The 23,866-nt window shown below is 39.9% G+C and overlaps 2 protein-coding genes across 4 annotated transcripts in view; one reads left to right on the top strand and one right to left on the bottom strand.

Moving 5' to 3' along the window:
• The window catches only part of LOC132825488 (uncharacterized protein C7orf50 homolog), a 408,037-nt gene that overhangs the window by 182,080 nt on the left and 202,091 nt on the right, over positions 1–23,866 (top strand). The gene's annotated exons all lie outside the window — the stretch shown is intronic.
• LOC132825486 (uncharacterized) overlaps positions 1–23,866 on the bottom strand; it is a 40,562-nt gene that overhangs the window by 15,550 nt on the left and 1,146 nt on the right. For 2 of the 3 annotated variants that reach the window (XM_060840807.1, XM_060840806.1), the window contains exon 2: positions 11,405–11,535. The gene's annotated coding sequence lies outside the window, so the exon portion shown is untranslated. Of the gene's footprint in view, positions 1–10,843; positions 10,890–11,404; positions 11,536–23,866 lie in introns of those variants that run through there. The other variant, XM_060840809.1, reaches the window with a different exon arrangement.

The raw sequence follows: 23,866 nt of genomic DNA, 5'->3' as shown, positions 1-23,866 counted from the left end.
TCGATGTGGGGGTGTGTGTGTCTGTGTCTGTGTGTGTGTGTGTGTGTGTGTGTCTGTGTGTCTGTGTGTCTGTGTGTGTAACAAAGAAAGTACAAAGAAAATTATATAGCTTTTGTAGGATTAGAAATGATTTCAAGTGTCTTTTTACTGTTGTTACCAACTTTCATTCTCTTGTGCCTCACTTAGTTAAATTTGATTAAATGCCATTATGATCTCCAAAACTTAAACAATTTATTTACACTATTCAAAAGCAGTTTGATAGAAAGTGTGTAATGGAAATCACACCAGCTTTGATGGGAGTCACTGTGTATTTTAACTTGACCTGATGTAATCCTGTCCACTTCTGCAAGGCACTGATACACAATAAAATTCCAGCTGGATCAGAAAAGTAAAGGCAGTTGTTTTAAGTAAGTGGCTTTCATTTCAGTAATGGGCTTGGTAAATGAGTGTCAGCCTGTATCATTCAGATGCATGTTAAGTATCTGCATTGACCAGCTCCATTCGCCTTGCACCCAAGATCATAGCTTCTTGCAATTTATATTTTGAATCATATATTTGAATTGTTTATAAAGATGTTGAATTTCATAATTTTTGCAGGCTGAAATTCTCTGCATCAGGATCACTAACACTGCTTCAGCAGATTGAGAGGCTGAATGACAAAACACCACAATGTTTAAAACTAAGAAAGTTAAATATAAATTAAATAAAGGGAAAGCATTCCCATAAAGAGATGAATTGTTCATGAGCGAATACAGATTAAATCTTTTTATGAAAAGAAGGAAAGGGAAACAGAAGGATCTTTTTTCATGAGAAGAATCCATTTCCTTAGAAGATTCACAATGGTGGCAGTTAAATCATTGTCCATATGTTCCCTGTTTGTCTGAGGATGCACAAGGTAAACGTGTAGATTCCTCTACTGGTGCAAGTTATACTATGTCAGTCTTTTGAAATGAGCTACCTTGCACATTGCAGGCCACCTCTTTTGTGGTCTGTAGGCCTTCTTCAGTAATATTAATGATATAACAATGATGCTGCTTGCCTTAGGAAAATAGTGCATGGGTGGCTATGCCAAAACATTTCTCCCTGTGAATGTTTTGCTGTGTATGAGGGCATGTATTGGGAAGAAGCTTCTCTGGAGATATCTACAAGCTAATGATAGATGATTACATTTTGGGGCTGAATGGCAGATGAGAAAAACAGAGCCAGGAAGTGAGATTGAACCAGCAGATAATAAAATGCTGTTATGTGGTATCTGAAGCCAATTGCTGGGGAGATATAAACAACAAACTTTTCTGTACCTTTATTCATTTATTTAAACTCATCTTCCTTGAGGTCTAGTGGTGATTTTCACTGTTAGTTTCAATCAAAACATTGTTGTTTTATAACTATCATGGAAGGGCTTATGTTTGGCAGTGATAGTGCCTCTACTGCTGAGCTGGAAGGCCTGGGTTCAAGCCACTCCTGCTTCAACGGTATGTCATAACACTTCTGAACAGGTTAATGAAAAATACCCAGAGCGAACATGAAATGTTTTGGCACTCTTTTTAAATTACAGTGGAGTGATCACAGTCTATTGATGAAGAAGACAACTACTCTCAGTATAACTATCAGACAATTGTAGCCCCCATTCCTCTTGCATGGAGTTGTTTCTTAAATCATTCCAGGGCTTTCAACTCCACTACTCTACTGGAAGTCTATTTTCCAAGTATTGATCATAGACTGCATGAAGAAAATCTGCCTATATCAAGGGTAAAGTTACTCCTTAGTACCTTCTACTCCCGCACCCTCATTCTTCTACCATTTCGTTTATATTTTAGTGCATTTCTTTTTCATGCAGTTCTTATTGCACACATCTTGAAAATATCAGCAATTCATAGGCCTGCAATCCAGAAGGAAAAACCTAGATCTCTCCACCTTTCCACATTACTCATATCCTGACACTGTTGGATCGGCTGGTTAGACTGTCCCTGTACTGAGGGCAGCAGTTGAATGTCTTAATTATATCTTGATGACCAGAACTAGACAATAGGGGCTGGGACTTCTGCTACTCATTTGTATGTTGAAGGCAGAGGTACAGATAATTTCTAGCATGTGTCCTTACTACACTATGTTGTTAGGGGTGTGCGTGGTTAGACTTTGGTTGCCTGCCCTTCAGCTTATTGAGGCCCTTAAGTGGCCAATTATTGCCAATGTGAGTGCTTCGGCTTGGCGCCACTGATAGTTATTCCTTTGACAGGAGAGGCCATGCTGCTATTGGGCAAGAGCTGGAACCCTCCTTTGTGGGACCTCTGGGCACATTGGAGTTGCTCATCCTCCCTTTAATCTTTTTACATGGTCCATTGATCATGGCCACTCTAGTTAACTCAGAAGGGTGCATGACCCTGCAATTCATCAGGCTATTTGATGTGATGGGACAACTGTCTTTCTTTGCGCTCTGTGAAAATGTTTTGTCATGTTCTCCATGTGAAAGTGAAAATCAAGTGTGAACTGGAATTACATTGTTTTCTGTCAGTGGGTCATTGGTAGAGTAAGAAGTAGGTTATCTGCTGATATTTACAGCTGGGAATAATGACCCAGATTTTCCAATGGCTGGATAGTCGTTTCTGAAGTGTATATGGGGTTTATGCATTGTGACCTTGTGGAAATCCATTGTAGCAGACTCTGATGGAATTGCCTGGAAATTGAACGTTCTGCTGGGCAATTTCCCTGTATCTAAAATCCTCTGAAAGCATCCGTTTAAATTAGAGGATTTGGAGGGTTCAGTTGAAGTTAAGTAAATAGTTACACAGAGAACACTAGTCTATTAAGTACCTAGACTGAGTCCTGAGTAACTATTAAACTACTCTCTAACTTACCACACCACCTTCAGGTACACCACCCTATACCCTGACCTGACATATCCTCTTCCCCTGAGTCCTTTCACTGATCACCACTAGACCCAAATCCTCTCCTCCTTTTTTGTCATCTGTCTGCATTTAGAAGCAACTTTCAAAACTGGAACTCAATGTGTCGGCATGCCAATCACATGTTCGGAATCCATTTTCTAACAAACCTTTTCTGATATAAACTTAGAGTCATAGAATCTTCATGTCATACAGCATGGAAGCAAATACTTCAATCCAACCAGTCCATGCCAACCATAATTCCAAACTAAACCAGTCCCACCTTCCTTCTCCCGGTCCATAACACTCCAAACTCATCCTATTCATGGACTTATCCAAATGTTGGTTTAAACGTTATAATTGTACCCACATCCACTATTTTCTTGAAGTTCATTCCACACACAGTCCACCTTTTGCATAAAGAATTTGCCCTTGTCTTTTTTAAATCTTCCTCCTTTGACCTGAAAAATGTGTCCCTTTATCTTGAAATCCCCCATTCTCGAGAAAAGACAACTACCATTAACTCCATCTGTACCGCTCATTATTTTTTAAACTTCTATAAGGTCACCTCTTAACCTCCTATGCTTCAGTGAAACAAGTCCCAGCCTGTCCAGGCTTTCTTTATAACTTCAACCTTCCATACCCGACAGCGTCCAAGTAAATCTCTTCTGAACCCTCTCCAGCTTAATATTCTTCCTATAACTGGGTGATTGGAACTGGACACAGTATTCCAGAAGAGGCTTCACCAATGTCCTGCACAACCTTAACATGACTTCTCAACTCCTATATTCAAAGGACTGAGCAACGAAGGCAAGTGACCAAATGCCTTTTTAACCACCCTGTCTGTGTGATGCAAACTTCAAAGAATTAGATAACTGCACCCCTAGGTCCCCCTGTTCTACGACACTATCCAAGGCTTGACCGGTAATTGCACAAGTCCTACCCTTGTTTGTTGTACCAAAATGCAATACCTGACATTTATCCAGATTGAACTCCATCTGCCATTTCTCAGCCTTTGCCCATTTCATTAAGATCCTCTTGTAATCTTGGAAAATCTTCTTCACTGTCTACCATGCCACCAATTTGTGTATTCAAATTGGACAAATTTGTGCAAAATTATTACTTCTGTTCAGCACATTTATAGGAAGGAGGATGTTGGACGTAACTTGGCTGATTGTGACCTTTATTTCTGCTTTTTTTCAAGGCGGAGAGAGAAAGTTTTTGTTTGACTTTACTAGCAAGTTTGAATTTTGAAATCCCACCAGCATGATATTTTCGTCTGTTTGCTCCCCACATTCAATAAGGCAGCAAAAGACATTTGATGAGACATTTGATGAGCAAGAAGAATTTGAAAGACATTAGCCCATCATATACTCTCTCTGTAGCAAAACACTATTTGAGTTGCACTTCCATATATCTTGCATTTTGAGTGTTCCTTCTGGTTTTGGTGGTGTGACCATCATTGCTTTACATCAGAAGATGGCAATGAGCTTTTTCCTGCAATGCAATGTAATGTAAATTAGATACTTTGTAATTACTTTATAAAGCAGATGGATCTCATGCTAAACTGAGTCATCCTGTTTTGTCAGAATTTTCTCTAGAAATGGAAATGGAGTTTTTGTCTCTGCTTGAAGTTTATATTCACCCTCCCTGTTTCCAGCATGTGTTGCTTAATCCTAGCCTCTCAAGTTGTCATGCTCTGATTTCTTGAAGGGAATTGCTGGAGTTCAAATGGGGATTAGAGACCTCAACTTTAAAAATCTGCATCGTGCAATCTGAAATTTATTATCTTGAAATTCCATGCATGAGATTCTTCTTAGATAGTCCTTTAGGATCATGGGTGTTTTATTCTACTGCAGACTTGTGAATCCTGAAATGACTAAGTAGTCCTAATACTGGATCCACTTGCCCTGTATTTGAGCCACTGGGAATGTAGTACTTTTTCAGTGAGACTGTGAAGCCATCCTTGTAGTGTTTCTCTGTCCGAAAATGTGTTGCTGGTCAAAGCACAGCAGGCCAGGCAGCATCTCAGGAATAGAGAATTCGACGTTTCGAGCATAAGCCCTTCATCAGGGCTTATGCTCGAAACGTCGAATTCTCTATTCCTGAGATGCTGCCTGGCCTGCTGTGCTTTGACCAGCAACACATTTTCAGCTGTGATCTCCAGCATCTGCAGACCTCATTTTTTACTCGTGTTTCTCTGTCCTCCTGGTAACCACTTGTCATGTTGAGTTCAGAGTAGAGAGCTTGTTTTGCTGAGGTAGATAGTCATAGACCAAGAGGAAGATTTTCTTTGGACACTTTGACCTTGAATGTTTCCTAACACTGTGCACAAAATACTTGAAGAAAAAACTGTCCTTGTATATTTGCTATGCACATTTTGAAAGTATTGTTTTTTCCTGGATTTTCCAAACACTGGTGGGGGGTTAGTTTGTAGTTCCATGTCTTGTTACAGGTCGCTCATTTCTTGCATTGCTTAATTCTTGAGTCTTAATGGCATCAGTCTTGGCTGTGTGTGATATTGTATTATGATTCTTTTCACTAACTCATTTGCAAGCGCGTTATGTTTACTATACATTTCATAAAACTGCGCTTTTGTAGTACATTTTACTCTTACAAGAAAAACTAAATTAAATATTCCTTCTAACCCATTACTGTTTCATTTCACTTTTCAATTCTTATCGGCCCCATGCTACAAGCAGTGTTTAGACCTGCTTCTATATCAAAGGGTACCACTGATTAAGGGTTAATATTGTAACCTACTCAGAACAATGCCTAACCTGCCAATGTGTCTCCAATATTCACTTGAAACTACGGAAAGATTATAATATTAATTAGCCCTTAGTAACTGTCTCTCAGCACCTGAGTATGTTGCAGGACATCAATCAATTTCCTTCATTCGCACGTCCCTACAGTCTGCTGCTCTTTATCTCTTTGAAATTGTCTTGTACATTACCCAATTCTATAACACTGTCCTCCCACAACCCAAAGATGTACAGGTTAGGTGAATTGGTCATGCTAAATTGCCCATAGTGTTCAGGAATATGGAGGTTAGGTGCATTACTCAGGGGTAATAGGGTGAGGGAGTGAGTCTGGGTGGGATGCGCTTTGGAGGGTCGGTGTGGATTTGTTGGGCCAAAGGGCCTGTTTCCACACTGTAGGGATTTTATGATTCTCTGATTGATTGACTCTATGAAACCTGTTTCTAACTTTTATTTAGGACTACCATCTTGAACAACATGTGTAATTCCTCACTTATTTTATTGTATAGGTCTAGTATTTTTACTAACATTACTGACTTTAAAGACAAAAAGACTAACACCTTTTAATTATGCAAGCTCAGACCGGGCACAGATTCTAATCCCATCAGAAATAACAGTCAGCATTTGGAAAGTGTTTAAACCATCCCCAGGACAGATGTCACACAAACTTGTGTATAATAGATACAATTATGTGATACCACAGTGCTAAAATTTTAATGTACATAAAAACTGTATATAAGAGAAGCTGCTGTTAAACTGTGCTTTGGATTTCATTGCCACCTCGAACTATACTACTACAGACGCTTAGTAAAGAGGCTATTTTCACCAATCTCTGTCATTCTTGAAAACGATCTCACAGCTCCCAGGATAGTATCAGGCAGTATTCTTATAAAACAGCCCTGTCGCATCTGGATTATACCTGTACTCTGTAGCAAAGGCTTCTTCCTCCAGTTAGGCTTTCAGTTTCAGCATTTGGGTGTCAGCCTCAGCCCTGTCTGTGTCCTGATCACTCCAGAGATTATGAGCTGTCGATCACTTGTCACTTCCTGTGCCTGTTGAGCTAGCTATCACTAACGGGAACTCTGTCTATTCAGTTCATTGTTATACTTCTTCACCTGGGCTTTTACAGTGGGTCCTGAGATGGATGCTCCTTCTACCTGTTAATGTGCAGAATCTAAATTGGGATCACTAGCTTTATGAACTGTTCTTGTCTAGCCTTTCAATGTTATTGACAAATTGTACCTTGTCATCCTCTTTGAGCCAAATGCAATATAGAATCTGGTACACCAATGTAACGGCTGATCTTAGCTTGTGACTGCCCAGATTATATCCTACCTATCAATTTCAACTTTGTATGGACCAAGCACTACATCTTTTTCCCTATCATATTAATAGATATTTTCTTATTAACCTGTTTAGAGACATTGCAATGTACTCCTGGAGCAGATAGGACTTGAACCTGGTTCCCCTGGTTCAGGGGAAGCGACACTACAAATGTGTCACAAGAGATCCCATCATATTAATATTGTACTGCAGAATAACCTCCTCCTCTAGTCCTGTTCACACAAACATTTGACGGTGATTGTCATTAATAATCGTTACCTCATTTATTATGGAGAAAAGTTGATAATGGCTGGATCGGTTTATAACACGTTATCACCCTTGTGATTGTAACACAGTGGGTACGAATCAAATATTTCTTTTCCTTCATATTTTTCTTCACTTGGGAGCCATGAGACCCCAGTGCTAAAATTAAATTCACTATGTATTGATTGTAATTATTTTGAATATCTACGATTGTACAGTAAGGCCATTTGCATCCATCCAAAAGGACATATTGGGTCTTGGTTTACCCTCACTACAGCACTCTGGCAGGTCATCTTTCCCGCAATACTTCACGAGAGTGTTACTGGGAATTTCTGAATGTTTCTTGAATGAAACTTGATCCCACATCTGACTCAGATTGGGTGGCTACCTGTGGAGCCACTATAAAAAACGTTTTTGATATGCAGTTCATAAGCAGTGAAGAGTATCAATTGATTAATTATCAATATGTTATATAATTGTTCATATTATAAGAAATAGAGAGGTAGAAAAGTTTAAGGAGCAGATATCGGGACTTCACTAAAGGAACTTCAGAAAGGAACAACTTTTTTGTTTAAGTGTTTTAAAGAAAGACTCCACAAACAAACCCCAATGATCAGCAACCCATCAAATGGTGGAAAAGGAAGAAGAGGCAACAAACAATAATCTGTTCAAAGTGAATAAATTGAAAATTGATTGAATTTCTCCGTCTTACTAATCAGTAGGAGTGACAGGGCCACCAATCGTTTCTTCAATGTCTTCTCTTAGTGAATCACCTGTGCCACAGGTGAATGAAGGGGAGGTAGAAAATACATAAGACAAATCACAAAATTCAATAATTTATTGTTATGAAATTTCAACACTATTTATGACTCCTCGGATACTCAAACATGTCATGTCCAAATGTCCAACATTTATGCTTGGGCTGCAAAATAGCAACATTTGTGCCAAACAACTGCTAGACAATGACCATCTTTAATAAGAGACAAATCTAACCATCGTCACTTGACATTCAATGGCATAAACATCGCTCAAGCTCGCACTGCTAACATCCTTTTGAATGATCAAAAAATGAATTGGACTAGCCATATAAATATGTTAGCTACAAGAACAGCTCAGAAGCTAGGAATATTGCAGTGAATAGCTCACCTGATTCCTCAAAGCCTGTTCACTGTCTACCTGGCTGAAATGAGGAGTGTGATGAAATACTCCCCACTTGCCTGGATAAGCATAGCTCCAACAACACTCAAAAAACTTGAAAGCTATCCAGGACAAAGTGGCATGTTTGGTTAGTATCACATTCACAAATAGCCAATCCCTCTTTCACCCATGCTCAGTAGCAGCAGTGTGTACCGTCTATAACGTGAACTGCAAAAATTCACCAAAGATCCTCAGTTAGCACCTTCCACACACATGATCTGTTCCATCCAGCAGGACAGGGACAACAAATACATTGGAACACAGCCACCTGCAAGATCCCCTCCAAGCCATTAGCCATTATGACTTGGAAATATATTGCCATTTCTTATCTGTTGCCGAGTCAAAATCCTGGAATTGCTTCCCTAATGATATGGGGGGGGGGGGGGGGGGGGTCTCCATACTGCATGTGGACTACAGCAGTTTAAGAAGACCGCTCACCACCACCTTTGTTAGGGTAACTGGGGCTGGTCAATAAATGCTGGCCCAGCCATGATTCCCACCTCCCATGAGTGAACAAAAAAAGACTTAATATTTGATTTGTCCCTCCAATTGTACCTAACTCCTTAAGTTTTGGGACTTGGGAACATGCGATGATACAGGAGTAATTGTAAAACCAAATTGATGGTCCCCATTTATTGATTGATCTTCTGTTTTGTTACAGGTATGTACAGCTGACATTTGTATTTGCCTTTTTAAGAAGAAGGGCTTGTAAGTATTCCACAATGTGTATGGTTTATTCTCGTCAGAACTTGAAATAAAAGTGCTTGTTTTTCTTGTGCATATTTAAATTGAATACTGTATGTTTTGAGATAAAATTAGAACATTATTCCTTTTATGATGTAAGTTGCTACTTTACTATTGTGTAGTAGTCACAGATTTTAATTTGAGGTTCAAATTGACCACTTGGCCTTGAGGTATGAATCAACCTAACAGAACATGTGCTTTGCTTTGGCTTTAGGTCTGTTTTTGAAAATGACCTGAGCCTAAGGTATCAATACCTGATGTTTAATATATTTCAATCGTGGAAGTTTTAATTGACTGCCGCATTTCTGTTACCCTTTTGTTGTGCAAAAGTGCTTCCTAATTTCATGATCCATCAGCTAAACTTTAATCTTAAGATTACAGTCCATCTCTGATTTATGAATGTCCAACTTACAAACATACATATGAAGACAAATCCATACAGGAGTGTAATTTTAAAGATCCAGACATATGAACATTTTATATAATTACGAATGGCTGTTTTATATTGTCCTGCATTGTGTTGAGACTTGGGTACAAATCAACTTGTGAATAGACCCGAGATTGGAACCCATTTACTACACGGTGTATGCTTGTATTTACATGTGTTATGAAGTGCAGTTTGACATATGTTGTCTTTCCAGAATATTTTGTGGTCAAATCTAGGAAAGTTGTCTTCGTGAAGGCTCCTTCAACCCTCAAAGCAGTAAAATGGTTTGGTTTTGCTCCAAGATAAGCCATATGTCAGGAACTAGAACCTCAAATGTGGTCCATTAACTATTCAAAATAATGAAGAATGGGCAACCTGCCATTAATTAAACTCAAAAGACTGATTCTAAAATAGGAACAAGATTGCTTGTATGGCGCAATAGCAACTGGGATCCCTCGTGACTTGAAACATTAATCCACAAGTCAATATTGATTCAAATAACTACATGGCCCAAAGTGTTTTTTTTCAAATTAATCAGTACAATTCAATTTATAGTATAAATGCATAAATATATTGTAATTAGACATGCACAGTATGTTATGCTGTCTTATAAATCAGCTGTATTGTGTGTCTTTTCTGGGGACTACCCTTTACAAAGACTTCAAGGCCTTGGAGAGATTGCAGTTGAAATTCATTGGAAGGCAACCAGGGATTAGTAACTTTTAGTGAAGCAAATTGACATTGTTTTCCTCAGAACAAAGTTAAGGGGAAATTTTAATAGAATAAAATGGCATGAATTGGTATAAGTGGTTTGCATTAGTAGGGGAGTCCATGACCAGAAATTATTAGTAAAAATTTAAAGTTAAAAATTTAAAGTAATTTGTAAAAAAGCAAGGGAACACAGACAACTTTATTTTACTGAGTTGCTGTGATAAAGAAAGTATTGCCTGAAAGGCCGACAAATGCAGATTCAATAATATGCATCAGAAGAAAATTGGATGAAATATTGACAAGGAAACATTTGTTGACTTAGCCTTCTATATTTTTCTCAGAGTCATGTTAAAAAAAACAGTTTGATGCCTGAAGGTGCTTTTTAAGTTTACTGCTGAGGTCTAACTTTAAAATACTAAAGATTAAATTGACTTTACCAATTATTTCAGGAGCATTGCCTTAGAACCAGATTAAACCTCATTCCCAAATTAACTTTACACATAAGGCAAACAGTGTTTGTTAAAGTAACTTACCTATGTTAACTTTAGCAACATTTGACTCCTTACATCGCAGTGCTTCATACAATGTTGCTGTAAGTTGCTAATCAACACCCCACTCAGCTGTCTCAATACACACGCGGACATACAGAGTACACATATCTCTCTGGTTCAGCAATTCTTAGTGCATAGAAATAACCTCAGAACCACTGAGCGTTTGTGTGAAATGCAAGCATTTGCCATTCACACCATTGACGCACAACAGGAAAACCAACTAGCTATTTGAGCAAATCTAAAATTAACTCAATGTTACTGTCTTCCCTTGTATTCAGAAAGAACTTACTGACTAAAACTTTGTTCAATTTCCAGAAAATAAAATGCCATTTTGATAAGCACTTGCAATCATTTTCTGGGCCTAATGTACTGTCATGCACTCAGTGGATATCTTTTGGTTTGTGAGAGTACCACCTCCACACCTTTCAGAAGCTGCACATTTAGTGTTGTACACACTAAAATAGAATTCATGATTACATTGATTTTTACAGGTTTGTTGCAGTATTTGAACTTACATTTTTCTTTAAATATACTTTTACTCACCTCTTGATTTTGTTTTTCTCTTGCTTGCTGACATTGTGAGGAAGTGCCTGAGACTTCCTCTTTGAGGGCGTTGCTTACATATCCGAACAGCCAGGCTAACTGCCCACTACGCCACTTCAGCACAGAAAAGCCTGTTTATTCAGAAAGATATTTCATCAGTTTGGTTTCCAAGGTGCAAACCGCTTTTGAATGAACTTGATTGTGCTTCTTCCTTAACGGATGTCAGCCTGGTCTAGTTTGAGCCCCTGTCCTGAGTGTATAGGCAGATACTATTCAGAGTGAAAACTTGCACACCGGTTTCTCTTTTTGATTGTTCTGACAGTATTAAAAACCATAGCATTTTGTTAATTCAATACATTGGCTTCACTTTAGTTCTGTGACAAAAGGGTAGACTTTTCTCAGGCCAAGCATATTTCTTAGCCGAGTTTTGCTAATCAAGGGAGTTGCCAAGTATTCTGGACTGCTTTGATTAGTGATCAATGACAAGGCGAGACAATGATTTGCCTTTTTGTATTTGAACCCAAATAATATTGTGTGACAGGAGGATCTAAAGGAGTGAAAAGTAAACTTTAAAACATCTGTACTTGTGCATAATTGTGCTATCGTCATTCCTACATACTTCTTTTAATAAATACTGGAAGGGTCGGTTGTTGTGGTGACTAATGATGTTTGTAATTTATCCAAAGATAGTGTGTATTCTACATTGCAGTTTTCTTTTGCACTGTGAAAGTGTTGCCAATGTTTGTTCTTAATTTCGAGTGTTATTTTCTGTATAAAAAAAGAAAATTCTTGTTGCAACATCAAATATGCATGTTTTTTTCCAGCAATCCCTTCAGTTCTGGAAGAGTTAAGGGAAGAGGGAGTTTCCTCTGTAGGATTGATTCCAAGACTCAATCTGTATCCTGAATACAAATCCAGGAAAAGAAAAATTCTGAAAGAGACTCAGAGACTGGGGGTAGGAATTTGGCATCTAATGTAATAGCACTGTTTGAAACTGCAAACAGTAAGAACTTTCTTTTGTGTGGTGCTTCAAACATCATAAAAAGACCCAAAATGCCCCAAGAGCTGGAAAAAAAAAAGTGCTGACAGCCGAACCAACGAAAAGATTTTTTAGTCAAGTTTCCAAATGTTTGTTTAAAGTGGTAGTTTTAAAGCAACATCTTAACAGAGAGAAAGGAGGGAGACAAATATTGAGAGGTTTGGAGTGAATTCCAGTGCTTAGAATCAAGGTGGCCAATGGCATGGTTGTCATTGCAGAAGTGAAGAAAGTGAACGATACATACGAGTTAGTGGATCGCTAGTTTGTGATCTAGTCCCTTGAACCTATTCTGCCATTTAATGAGACCACGGCTGATTGTGATCCAACCTCACATACCCAACTTTGCCCTGTGTCCTTTAATATGTTTAGATAATAGTAAGCAATCAGTCTCAGTTTTAGAAGTGACAGTTGATCCAGCATAAGTTGCCATTTACAGAGGAGAGTTCCACATTTCCACCTTTGAGTGAAGAAATGTTTCCTGAATTCCCTCCTGAAATATCTGACTGTAATATTTAGACTGTGTCCGTTTTGCACCCATCCAGTGGAAATAATTTCTCTCAAAGCTATCCTATAGCTCCCCCGAATATCCAATAATCAGCACAGAAGGAGCCCATTTGGCATAACGTATTATGTTTGTTCTGGTACTCTGCAAGAGCAAACATACTTATAGTCCAATTCCCCTGCCATTTCCTGCAAGCCTTTCCTTCAGACAACTGTCCAACTAAAGTTACACTTGAATCTGTGTCTGCTGCTGTCTCAAATGGTGCATTCTAGATCCTAATCACTTGTGTTTTAAAACAGTTCATAATATTGCCTTCATTTTTTTTTGCCTAACATGGTAAATCTCTCCTTGCTCGGGTTTGCAGCCCTATTTTGCAAAACTCCATGGTATAAGTGCCAGTTTGTGTAATTTCTTCCCAAATTGGACTCTCAGAGGTCAAGTTATCATTCTGGTAAATCTATGCTGTTGTCTCAAAACTACATTGCAATTCCTGACATATGGTGCACAGAACTGTTCTCAGGACTCCAGGTGTGGCCTATCAACCCTTTACTTAAAGGAGCTATGACTTAGAATCATAGAATCCCTACAGCATAGAAACAGGCCATTCATCCCTTTGAGGCCACATCAACCCTCTGAAAAGCATCCCACTCAGATCTACGCCCGCTCTGTCATTGTAACCCTGTATTTCCCACATTTAATCCACCTAGCCTAAACATTCCTGGACACAATGGGCAATTTAGTACAATCAATCCACCTAATTTGGGAAGAAACCGAAGCACCCAGAGGAAACCCACGCAGACATGGGGAAAATGTGCAAAATCCACGCAGTTACCCAAGGGTGGCATCGAACCCAATTCACTGATGCTGTGAGGTAACAGTGCTAACCACTGAGTTACCATATTGCCCTGTCTCTTTGTATTCAATGCCTTGCTTTCTAGGTGAGAAATTGTAGTAAAATAAGGTACTATAATATTCATCCCCTATAAGGATTTTATTAGCTGGAAATAGATTGCACTTGCTTGTGTCATGGTATTAGAAGTCAAAGTGCCAGGTTAATTGCATACCAACTAATTAACAACAATGCATTGTATAGAGACATGAATGATAGCAAGGTGGGTACAACACGAAATTGTGAGTGGAAAGGATGTAAACCTTAATTATCTACAATAATGGACTCAATTGTCTATGGCTTTTAGTATAATTTTGTTAATACAGTATTGGCAACCAGTTTGCAAAGTGCTCTTGATCTTCGTGGAACTTTGCAAAATGATCCACTCACATGGGTAATAAGAAACATTAAAGCTTACTGATAAAGAAGTTCTCCAAAAGGGCTTTTGGATTCTTCTGGATCATAAGAGAAAAATGTCACAGCTGAGTGGTGACACTGTGTCCATCAGAATTTATTAGGTCTAATAACTGATATAGCATTCTGCTGCTAATTTCCAATATTATAAAGTCGCACTGCTAAAGATCTTCAGTACTGTTCAGATATAGGTTTCTGGGCTGTGTATGTATCTATTTTAAGTTGCTTGCTTGGGGTGGCATCACAAAGATGTGGCTGCAAGGAGATCAGGATTGGGATATTGAATATTCAAGGAATGATTTGGATATGAGCATAAGAGGTATAGTTAGTAAGTTTGCAGATGACACCAAAATTGGAGGTGTAGTGGACAGCGAAGAAGGTTATCTCAGATTACAACAGGATCTCGATCAGATGGGCCAGTGGGCTGAGAAGTGTCGATGGAGTTTAATTTGGATAAATGTGAAGTGTTGCATTTTGGGAAAGCAAATCTTAGCAGGATTTATACACTTTATGGTAAGGTCCTAGGCAGTGTTGCTGAACAAAGAGACCTTGAAGTGCAGGTTCCTAGATCCTGAAAGTGGAGTCGCAGATAGATGGGATAATGAAGAAAGTGTCTGGTATGCTTTCCTTTATTGGTCAGAGTATTGAGTATAGGAGTTGGGAGGTCATGTTGCAGCTGTACAGGACATTGGTTAGGCCACTGTTGGAGTATTGTGTGCAATTCTGGTCTCCTTTCTATCGGAAAGATGTTGTGAAACTTGAAAGGTATCAGAAAAGATTGATAAGGATGTTGCTGGAGTTGGAAGACTTAACCTATATGGAGAGGCTGAATAGGCTGGGGCTGTTTTCTCTGGAGCGTCGGAGGCTGGGGGGCGGGTGACCTTACAGAGGTTTACAAAATCATGAGAGGCATGGATAGAATAAATAGAGGGTTGGGGAGTCTAGAAGTAGAGGACATAGGTTTAGGGTGAGAGGGGAAGGGTAGAAAAGAGATCTAAGGGGCAACGTTTTCACACAGAGAGTGATACGTGTATGGAAAGAGCTGCCAGAGGAAGTGATGGAGGCTGGTACAACTGGAACATTTAAGAGGCATTTGGATAGGTATATGAATAGGAAGAGTTTGGAAGGATATGGGCCGGGTGCTGGCAGGTGGGAATAAATTGAGGTAGGATAGCTGGTCGACATGGATGAGTTGGACCAAAGCGTCTGTTTCCGTGCTGTGCATCTCTATCAAAAAGATAGGCAGGTGGACAGAGGATTGGGTTGCATTATTAGTAAGAAATGAAATTAAATCAATAGTAAGAAAAGAAGTAAGGTCATATAGTGTGGATAGAATTGAGGAACCACAAAGGTTTTAAAACAACTGTAGTTGGAATTATATATAAGCCTCCAAATAGTAGTCAGAAGCTGGGGCACAAGATACACGAGGAGATAGAAAAGATGTGTAGGAAAGGCAAAGTTATGGTGATCATGGGGAATTTCAATGTACAGGTGGACTGGGAAAATTAGATAGAGATTGCAAAAAAAGGAATTTGTGGAATGTCTACGAGCAACTTGTGATGGAGGCCACCAGGGAACAGTCAATACTGGATTTAGTGTTGTGCAATGAGGCAGACTTGATAAGAGACTGACAGTGAATGAACCCTTAGAAAGCAGTGACTATAATATAATTGAACTTGGACTGCAATTTGAGATGGAGGAAGTAGAATCAGAGGTAATGGTATTACAGCTGAATAAAGGCAACTACAGTGGCATGAGGGGGGAGCTGAGTAGAATTGCCTGGGAGAGGAGCCTAGCAGGAAAGACCATGGAACAGCAATGGCTTTCTGGGAGTTTCTGGAGTAATTCAGAAGGCACAACAGAGATTTATCCCAAAGAAAAAGAAGCGTGGTACAGGGAGATGAGGCAACCATGGCTGGCGAGGGGAGACAGGGATAGCATAAAAGCAAAAGAGAAAGCATATAATGTGGTGAAAGGCAATGAGAAACCAAATAAATGGAAAGCTTACAAAGACCAACAGAGGGAAACAAAACAAGAAATAAGGAGGGAGAAGCTGAAATATGAGGGTAAGTTAACCAGTAATATAAAGGAAGACTAAGAATTTCTTCAGATATACAAAGGTCAAAAGAGAGGCAAAAGTGGACATTGGGCCACTGGAAAGTGATGCTGGAGATATAGTAGTGGAGAACAAGGAAATGGCTGAGGAATTGGATAATTACTTCACGTCAGTCTTCATGGTGAAAGACACAAGTAATATCCCAAAAATTCAAGAGAGTGAGAGTCAGAGCTGAGTATGGTGGTCATCACCAAGGAGAAGGTGCTAGAAAAACTGAATGGCCTGAAGGTGGGTAAATCACCTGGACCAGATGGACTACACCCCAGAGTTCTAAGGGAGATAGATGAAGAGATAGCGGAGGCGTTAGTGCTGATCTTTCAGAATTCATGGAGGGTCCCAGAGGACTAGAAAATGGCTAACATGACACCCCTGTTTAAAAAGGGAGTAAGACAAAAGGTGGAAAATTACAGACCAATTAGCCTAACCTTGATCGCGGGTAAGGTCCTGGAATCCATTCTGAAAGATGAGATTTCTGAGTACTTGGAAGTAAATGGTAAACAGAGCAAAGTCAGCATAGTTTCATCAAGGGGAGGTCATGCCTGACAAATTTGCTAGAATTCTTTGAGGAAGTAATGAGCAGGTTTGATCAATGACAGCCAGTGGATGTTATCTACCTGGACTTCTTGAAGGCCTTTGACAAGGTACGGCACAAGAGGCTACTGAGTAAAATAAGGGCCCATGGTGTCACAGACAATATGCTAGCATGGATAGAAACTTGGCTGTCTCACAGAAAGCAGATAGTGGGGATGAAAGAATTCTTCTCAGGATGGCATCCAGTGACAAATGGTGTTCTGGAAGGCTCTGTATTGGGACTACAACTTTTCACTTTATATATTATTAATCTAGATGAAGGAACTAAGGGCATTCTGGCTAAGTTTGCAGATGATACAAAGATAGGTGGAGAGACAGGTAGTATTGAGGAGACGGGGTGGCTGCAGAAGGATTTGGACAGGTTAGGAGAGTGGGCGAAGAAGTGGCCAATGGAATACAACGTGAGAAAGTGTGAGGTCATACACTTTGATAGGAAGAATAGAGGCATGGACTGTTTTCTAAGTGGGAGAAAATTCAAAAGTCTGAAGTGCAAAAAGATTTGGGAGTTCTAGTCCAGGAATCTCAAGATAAACTTGCAGGTTGAATCAGTAGTTAGGAAGACAAATGCAATGATGGCATTTATTTGAGAGGACTTGAATATAAAAGCAGGGATATACATCTGAGACTCTATAACGGCCTGGGCAGACTACATTTGGAGTACTAGGTGCAGTTTTGGGCCTCCTATCTCTCAGAAAGGATGTTCTGGCCTTGGACCATATTCAGAGGAGGTTTACAAGAATGGTCCCAGAAATGAAAAGCTTATCATATGAGAAACGTTAGAGGACTCTGGGTTTAAAGTCAGTGGAGTTTAGAAGGATTGGGGGTGGGGGGGGGGGGGGTCTATTTGAAACATACAGAATACTGAATGGCCTGGACAGAGTAGATATTAGGAAGATGTTTTCATTGGTAGGAGGGACTAGGACCCAAGGCCTTAGAGTAAAGGAAGGAGCTTTTAGAATGGAGAAATTTCTTCAGCCAGAAAGTAATGAATCTAGGAATTCATTGTCACAGAAGGCTGTGGATGTCAAGTCACTGAGTGTATTTAAGACTGAGATAGATAGGTTGTTGAGTATTAAGAGGATCAAGGTTATGGGAAGAAAGCAGGATAATGGGGTTGAGAAACTTATCAGCCATGATTGAATGGTGGAGCAGACTCGATGGGCTGAATGGCCTAATTTCTGCTCCTATGTCTTATGGTATTATTGTCTGAATGTCCACAGGGTTCAGGAAGTTAATTTCCTGACATTGGCATCGGTTTACTTTCATTAGCTCATCTGCCAAATGGCATGCTTATTCAAGCTTTAACTAATTTGTTGATGAAATATGGGGCTTTGTATCTGGCACTCTACCCAGCATTGCAACTCATCTATGCTCCTCTGATTCTGGCCTGTCCCAAGTTTCATTGACAGCTGTGTCCTCAGCTCCTTCTCGAGCATCTTTGCCTCTTGCCTTTGAGTGCTCCCTATAACTTACCTTTTTAAAAGGAACTTTTCCTCATCTGTCCTCATAACCCATTATGTGGCACCATGTTGAGTTTTTTTCTGATAATGCTTTGAGAAGCAACTTGCAATGTTAAAGATGGGATATAAATTCAGTTTGTTGCTGTCATAAAACAATTTTAGTCATACCCTGTAAAGACTTTGAAAACTTATGAGAGATACATTTGCTAAAATTACTGTGGATTCTCTGTTTTCTGTGATCATTCAAAGGACAGTGATGGTCGAGGCAGCATGTCTGAACAAGGACTCTCAGAGAATGAAAAACAGATGAAATGGTTTTCTATTCCCAGTGTTTGAAAGTAACTGAAGATATTCCTTTATCTCAAATATCCTCTGTCCTAAACGGTGGCCACATCCAGATGTAAAAATTGGAACAACAGGCCAATGAATTTACACACACCTTTAAGAGAAAATGTGATGAGAAGCTTCCTTAATGGGTATAACAAATAGGTTGTCAGTATGTCACCTGCAGGTACAATAAAGTTAGTGTTTTTTTAAAATGCTGACATGTTAGGCTTGAGAAATGTCATTATGACACAATCTAAAGGTGAAATAGAAGAGAAAGAATGGTTATGCATGATGCAAATTGAGCACAGAGGAACAGCTAAGACTTTAATCATGAGTAATTGAAACCAAACCCCAGAGACAGAAAGAGACTTGGAACAAATTATGGTGTGAATAATCCAATCCCTTTTGATTACTTAGAAACAGTGACAAAATGAGCCTGAGAATGAATTAGGACTAACATTGACATTGCTCAATTTAAAATGATCATCAATAGTTCTTGTTTGCCAACCTTTGCCAAATATTCACCTTTTTGATATAGCTGTGAACGACTCTAGAGAAAAGCCATGTGAGATTTTCTAAAAACAGTTTATTTTCCACTGTATGAAGCCTGCCCTTGGTGGTGCCCTCTGACTGAGCTTCCGCTGCCTCTGTCTCTATCTCTGAGTCTGAGTTCTTGTAGTCCTCAGGACTGGCTCTCAAGCTGATAATGGGTAGAGTTTCCCATCCAAAAGGATGCCAATGTCGAAACAGTAGCCTCCATGGAGGGTTCCTATCAATAGAGGTGGTCGACATATCTCTCTTTACTGAGGATAAATCTTGACATTCATAGAAAGCTGTCACTGAAGATCCTTACCTGGACCATATCTCCTGGTTGACATCTCAGTATGATCTATGCCCATCATGGCCCCTCTTTAGGGCTTATTATTTTAATTCAAAATTGCTGGTCAAGTTTGGAAAAGTCAGGTGAAGCCTGTCTGAAGGCATTTGTCCATCAGTAGTTCTGAGGGGTTAATACCATTATCATAAACAACAAATTTTGTTTTCAATGAACCTGCAGTTTGCTTTGTATTGCTATTCAAAACTTTTGAATACCTGAACTGCCCACTCATCCAGACCATTTGAGGACTCGTGGTAGGTTTCCGTGCTCCATTCACCTTCATAAAGGCCTGAAACTCCCCACTGTTAAAAGGGGTTGCATTGTTTGCTACAAGGATTTTGGGTATACCATCTGTACTAAAAGATTGGCAGCATTTTCTTATGCTGTAAGAGGTACCGAAGGCAGTCCATTTTGAATGAGTGCAGATAAGAATGTAGAGCCTGTAAATGGTTCTGCAAAATCTGCACATACTTGAACCCAAGATCTTCATAGCTGGTGGAGCCTTCTGGTTTTCTTGGCAAATTTTGCACCACTTGACCAACATGTAATTTTTCCTCACCAATCCTGTGCCCAAAGTACATTACTGCATTTCCCTGGAATGCACAATTTTTTTCCTTTAGGCTGGATGACAATCACAAAAAAAGCCTTGCAAAACCACCTCCAAATTGTCAATGTTCTTCGCAGTAGCTTCTGAGATTAAAATATTAGAGAGACTCTGGGCACCCTTGGAGGATTTCCCCATCACTGTTTGAAAGAAGGTACAAGAAGATACCCCAAAAGGCATGCAAGTGTACTTATAGAGTCCTTTGTGAGTATTTATACTTCCTGGATAACTCCTCAAGATCCAGTTGGAAGTAGGCATGGCTCATACGCAGTTTGGAAAATATGTGACCACAAGCCAGCTTTGCATACAAATCTTCTATGCTTGCATACTAGTATTTGTCTATGTGGGAACTCCGTGACCTTCAACTTATAATCCAATGGAAGCGGACCAGGTTGTCAGGTTTTACAACTGGGACTACTAACACAAATTGGATGTGATGCCAAATTCCTCTCCATATTCCAAATCATCCTCTACTTTGACATGTAGGACATAGGGGAACAGCCATGCCTTAAAGTGTTTAGGTTGGGCCTCTGAGTCGACCTGGCACCTTTTTATCTTGGAATACATTGGAAAATATCCCAATTACTTAATCTAGATCACCGAAGCCAATTTTAAAGATCTGTTGCTAATCCAGGTTGATTTTTTTGGAGAAAGTCCCTTCCAAAAACATTGGTATCTGGCCTTTGCACTGCTGTTATGGGGAGTCAGACTGACTGCTCTTCCTGTGTAACCGGAAATACAGTGATTGCAATAATATATAGGGGCTCACGAATGCATCTGGCCAATCTAGCATTGATATCTCAGAGGCTTAAAGGCAAGATGCCCCATCAGAGTTTCCTAAAGGTTTTCTCCCCAGCAATAGATACACCTATTTTAGGGTGTGTCTACCTCCACCTGTATGTATCTCCATGTCTAGGGGGTGGCCTTTTACCTGAAGTTTTACTTTAATTGGGGCCACTTTGGGAACAGTAATGCAATTTAGCTGTATCAATTCCTCATCCTTGGATTGATTTATTTGCAAAGCCATGTCTTGTGGTTCAATCTGGGCAGTTTATCCTGAGTCTCTTTTTCCATGTTTTCATAGAAAAGGGCCAATCCTATGACTTTCCTGAAGCCCAGATTTTGTTTGGTCAGTAGTTTCCTTTGAGTCACGATATTATTCTACAAACTACGTGAGCTCTTAACATTTCCTGAAGTACTGACCTATATTCACAGTGCTCCACCAATTTCCTCAGTCTCAACAAGAATTTAGTAACTGGTTTCCAGGAAGTCTACTTGCCATGTTAAATTTGTACCACTGCAATGTAATAGATCTTTAGGAGTCTTGATGGTCTGTTACCATAGCCATCAGTTTGTAAAAAAGATTTTGTCTCTGAGGATGCTGGATAGGTTAAACTTGTTATGAGGTTGAAAGTTGGGGCCCAAAAGCAGTCAGAAGAATGAGTTTTTTCAGTGATCTCCTGCTACCTTATTTGCCTCAACAAAGTATCTCCTCATTCTTTCAGCATACAGCGGCTGATCTTCTACATCCATATCATAAGGTTCCAGCTTCCCAACCAGTAGCTTTATCAATATTTCCCCATCATGGTCTTCCTGGGCTCAAAGAAAGGCAAGACTATGCCAAACTTTCCTTGACTCTTGCCGCCAGTATAATAACTCAGAAATCCTAGTGGGAAAGGAATTTCATTTATTGTTAAATGTCAAAACAGAGCTATTAGCCGTGGTGCACACTTGTTAGTCCCAGCCCTGGACAGACAGTTTTGTAGACAAATCCTTGGTTCTGCTTAATAATTTTTTTTTCTGTTTTTATTTAAGATTAGATTCACTACAGAAACAGACCCTTCGGCCCAACCAGTCCACACCTACCTTCTGCAGAGTAACCTACCCAGACCCATTTCCCTCTGACTAATGCACCTAACACGATGGGCAATTTAGCATGGTCAATTCACCTAACCTGCATATTTTTGGACTGTGGGAGGAAACTGGAGCACTCGGAGGAAACCCACGCAGACACGGGCAGAATGTGCAAACTCCACACAGACAGTCACCCAAGACTAGAATCGAACCTGAGACCCTGAGCCACTGTGCCTCCCCATTATTTATTTTAACCTATTTTTCTAATCAAGCTGTTCAGAGATGTTATTGCCCACGTCTGGAGCAGATGGAACTTGAACCTGGGCCTCTTGGTCCAGAGATAGGGGCACTACCTCTTAGCCACAAGAGGACCTTGTGGCCTTTTATCAAATGAATTCATGCTCAGTGAGTTCCATGAGGAGATTAATTAGTAATTTCCCCATGGACCTTGTTGGGTTATCACACAGCCCAATCCCAGATGCTGTCCGGGTCTTGCTGCACATGAGCACAAGCTGTCTCCAGAGTAAGTGCATGTTGCAGGATTGACAGAGCTGAGTTTAATGTTTTCCTCTCATGTGCCTAGGTTGATGTTACATGGCCAATGCTTTACACTTTTTGACCAGTTTTGATGCAAATCTGTGGCTTGCTAGGCAGTTTCAGAGGGCATCTAACCAGGTATCTGTGGGTCTGCTGTCACAGGTAAGCTACATCTGGTAAAGACATCAGACTTTCTTCGTAAGGATTATAAGTGAAGCATATTTGATTTTATAATAACCAACAATAGTCACATGATCATGATTAGATAAACTTGTTAATTCCAGATTTTATTGAATTCAAATTTCATCATTTGTCACTGTGAGATTCAGCCCCATGTGCCCAGATCTTTAGCCTGGACCTTTGGATCACTAGTCCAGTGAGATTACTACTCTACAATGTCCTGCGATGAAACATTCAGGAATGCAGTGAACCAGGGTCATTATTTTGTTATTCATTCTTGGGCTGTGGGCATCATTGGCTGGCCAGCATTTATTGCCAGTCCCTACTTGCCTTTGTGAAGATGGTGGTGAGCTGCCTTCTTGAATTGCTGCAGTCCACCTGCTACATGTTGGACCCATAAAACCGTTAGAGAGGGAATTCCACTATATTGGCCTAGTGACACTGAAAGAACAGTGCTACATTTCTAAGTCAGATGGTGAATGGCCTGGAGGGGAACTTACAGGTGGTGGTGTTCCCATGTATCTGCTCCCCTTGGAAGTGGTCATGGGTTTGGAAGGAGCTGCCGGAGGATCGTTGGTGAATTTCTGCAGAGCATCTTTTAGGTAGTACATGCTGCTGCTACTGAGCTTCAGTGGTGGATGGAGTGGATGTTTGTGGATGTGATGGAAATCAAGCAGGCTGCTTTGTCCTGGTTAATGTCAAGCTGCACCCAACCAAGCAAGTGGGGAGTATTCCAACAAATGCCTCATGTCTCATATGTCTTGAAGTCTATAAAGGTCTACTGGTCTTAACAGAGACCTCATCAGTGGGCAAATCCTAAATAACAAAAGCAAATTCTGTTGGCACCTGTAACTTAAGCTTCAGTTGAGTCCTCTAAGGCTCCATGATTTGCTTCTAAGCTGCCTTGTGAAGATTAAAAAACTTGACATTAAGCCTATGTTAATGTTGCTCAAAACAGAAAACGTGGAAGCTTTGAACTTGTGGATTTCAGCTTACACACAAGTCTTATTATTGAATAGCCATGGAATAATGATAGAAGATTGTAATCAAATTCCACTTTATTTTTGTTATG

Source organism: Hemiscyllium ocellatum, chromosome 20, assembly GCF_020745735.1.
Source record: "Hemiscyllium ocellatum isolate sHemOce1 chromosome 20, sHemOce1.pat.X.cur, whole genome shotgun sequence".
Classification (NCBI taxonomy): domain Eukaryota; kingdom Metazoa; phylum Chordata; class Chondrichthyes; order Orectolobiformes; family Hemiscylliidae; genus Hemiscyllium; species Hemiscyllium ocellatum.
Note: the sequence above shows the minus strand (reverse complement) of the source record. Positions and strands in the feature narration are given on the sequence as shown.